This window comes from Chlorocebus sabaeus, chromosome 12 (assembly GCF_047675955.1).
Source record: "Chlorocebus sabaeus isolate Y175 chromosome 12, mChlSab1.0.hap1, whole genome shotgun sequence".
Taxonomy (NCBI): domain Eukaryota; kingdom Metazoa; phylum Chordata; class Mammalia; order Primates; family Cercopithecidae; genus Chlorocebus; species Chlorocebus sabaeus.
The window spans coordinates 83,620,218-83,623,241 of record NC_132915.1 but is presented as its reverse complement, the minus strand read 5'-3'; the positions used below and the strand labels follow the sequence as shown (position 1 = coordinate 83,623,241).

The 3,024-nt window shown below is 51.4% G+C and overlaps 1 long non-coding RNA gene across 1 annotated transcript; it reads right to left on the bottom strand.

Moving 5' to 3' along the window:
* Positions 1-240: 240 nt before the first annotated feature.
* LOC119619014 (uncharacterized) lies at positions 241-2,291 on the bottom strand. The gene is made up of 3 exons (XR_005235340.2): positions 2,073-2,291; positions 1,160-1,223; positions 241-369 (listed from the first exon to the last, which is right to left on the bottom strand). It is a non-coding gene; the product is annotated as an uncharacterized lncRNA (long non-coding RNA).
* Between the last annotated feature and the right edge of the window lie 733 nt (positions 2,292-3,024).

Here is a 3,024-nt window from a genome sequence, read left to right as displayed (position 1 = left end):
AACATCTGACTGTATCCCCTTCATCAAGCTCTCTCTCTATTTCTCTTCTTCCTCCCCCTCTTTTGCCAAACCATCCAAAATTAAGTTGCAGACATCATGATACTCCACCCCCAAATACCTCTCTATCTCTCAGGACCAAGGTCATCCTCCTACGTAATCTCACACCAGTGCCACACCAGGGATAATCAGCGTTGGGCAACGTCACCCAACACAAAGTCCACACTCGCTTTCCACCATTGCTCCATAACATGCTGCTGTTTATTTTTCCAATCCAGGATCCTGTCAAGTGTCATGCACGGCATTTGGTGGTGTGTATCCCCCGACTCTGCTCCTCATGACACTAAATCTGAACAATCCAGGCCACATGTCCTGCAGAATAGCCCACGATTCCCAGGTTAGCTTCAGGCAGAACTTTTCCAGCAAGGGCCACACATCCTGCCAGCCCACAGCACGTGGACACGGCCCAGCCTGACTGCTTTGGGGAGGTGCTGGCTGCCCGGCCCTGCCATCCTCAATGCACACCCCCCTCTGCAGTGAATACAAAATCTCTGGAGTGATACTTCAAAATCTTGTTCCCCAGCCACTTGTATTCCATGGTCTCTTCACATGCACTGATGATACTCACCTGAATCACTTATCACACTAGAGGTTATGAATGTTGATTTTCTAATTTTTTTAAAGATAGGGTCTGGCTCTGTTGTCTAGGCTGGAGTGCAGTGGCACAATTATAGCTCACTGCAGCCTCAAATTCCTAGGCTCAAGTCGTCCTGCCTCAGCCTCCCGAGCAACTGGGACTACAGGCATGAGCCACCACACCCAGCTAATTTTTAAACTTTTTTTTACAGATGGGGTCTTGCTATATTGTCCAACATGAGATGGTGTCTTGCTATATAGTCTCCAACTCCTGGCCTCCAGTGATCCTCCCACCTCGGCCTCCCAATAATTATTTACATAGATAACAAGAGGAGGCCTGGTTCTTTTGATGCAGAACTATCTGAGACTTGTCTCCGGCCCCCCAGTGCCTTCCAGGTCACCCTGATGGCAGGTGGTAGGAGGATGGGCAGGCTATCATGGTAGAGGAGGCTGGTGCCAGGCCCAGTTCCATCACTAACTGCCTGTGGGGCCCAAGTTGGTCTCAGAACCAGCAGCACTGACTCACCTGGGAGATGGTTGGAAATCCAGGCCTCCAAGTAGGAATCTGCATCCCAATGACTCCAGGGGACCTGTGTGTAAGTGAACAGAGTCTGGCAAGAGATGGCCCAAGGAACCCCATAAGCCTCTCTGAGCTTGAGCCTTTCAAGGTTCAGACCATGAGTCAAACAGGCTCAGGCCCATGTTTTTCAGAAAAGCAGATTCTAATACCCGCCTACACAAGAAGGTGATGAAGGTTATGATGACAACAGCAACAACAACTGCCATTTCTAAGGAAGGAAAACGAGCTTGGACATTTCACCAAGGTTTCTGAATAGTATGTTTGTAATCAATAAGAAGGGTAGAATTTGTAGAGGGGGGGCCTGGGGGTCATTAATCAGAAATGTGATGGGTTGGGTTGACCTGTTCTATCACAGGGCCACACGGACAGTCTTTCTAAAGTTTCTGCACTGCAGAAAGAGAATAGCCCACGCCAGGGGCTGGCAGGAGGGAGCAGGGACAGAGGGGATGGGAGGGAAGAGGAGGCCGGGTGCGTGGCAGAGCACAGTGAGGCAAAAGCCTGCAATTGCCTTGAGTGTCCTTAGCCTCATGTGTTCGCTTCCAAATTCATGTCAAATTCTCCTGTTTCATAATAAATCCATGTTTGTTTCAATATTTTAAAATGGTTTTAAACTGCCATCAGGAGAACATCAGTTTCCTATCCTATTCATCCCACAGCTTTGTCCCTCCCCAAAGCAGCCCTGGGCCCCAGGGATTTGTGAAGTTTCCAGCAGAGAGGGACCCAGCAGAGAGGAACCGATCCACAGCTGCAGGAGGCCTTGGGGTGTGGATAGGCATTCACAGCTGCAGAGAGACAAGGAGGCTCCGATTTGTCCAGAATCTCAACTGGGTGAGATGCTTCTGCTCCACACAATCCTCACCTGTGTCCAGTGCTTTCATCTGCAAGGCTTTTACTCCAAACTCCCCTCCCATCAGGTTTTATACAAGCTCCATGGGCCCCGCTGGCCAGGCATCATGACCATCCCATTCTACAGATGAAAGAGGCTGAGGCACAGAGCAGCGCAGCAGTTCATCTGAGAGTGCATGTCAAGTGACTCAGGTATTCCAACTTCTGGACCAGTGAGTCTTCCTGCTGGCCTGGCCCGGAAGTCTCATCCCTTCCCCTATGCAGAGGGAGGCATCTTCCAGTAGGACAAGCAGGATGTGGTGCACTTGCCCGGCAGTGTTGCCAGGGGTGGAGGAGAAAGGTTCCGTCTGCCTACTCCAGGGTAATCAGAGCCTCAGGAAAGGAGGCTGTTCCACATCAGCGGTCAAGTGAGAGGAAGGGGAGACTGGGAGAGCCATAAGTTCCCAAATCCAGGCAGCCCCAGGCTCGCCCATTTTCAGGGCCTGTGGCCACCCCAGGCTGGAGAGCAGAATGTGCACAGTTTGGGGGTTGGGGAACAGGAGTGACCTTGAAGAGGCATCAGGTTTCAGCCCGGGCGAGGATGTTTTCTCGCAGTCACTGGGATGAGATAGGTTGCCTGAGCAAATAGTAAGCTTCCTGTCCAAGAACTATGCAAGCAGAGGCTGCCTGACCTCACCCTCCAACAGGCATACTGCAGGCAACTGGCAGGCCATGTGTCGCTTCCATCCTCAGGACCCCATTCCAATAGGTGAAGCAAGTCTCAATGCTTTGGCCCTTGCCCTCACTTTTGGTTTCACCATGAGGGGTGGTGGAGGATCCCACTGAAGGCCATGTCTGCTGTCTCCATGTGGTCTGGCAGAGGACATCAAGTCTCCTGGAGAGGAGATGACCACAGAACTAGGAATCAGGAAACCCTTCCAACCCCACAGCATTGATCTATGGATGCTGTGTGTCTGAGCAAGTCA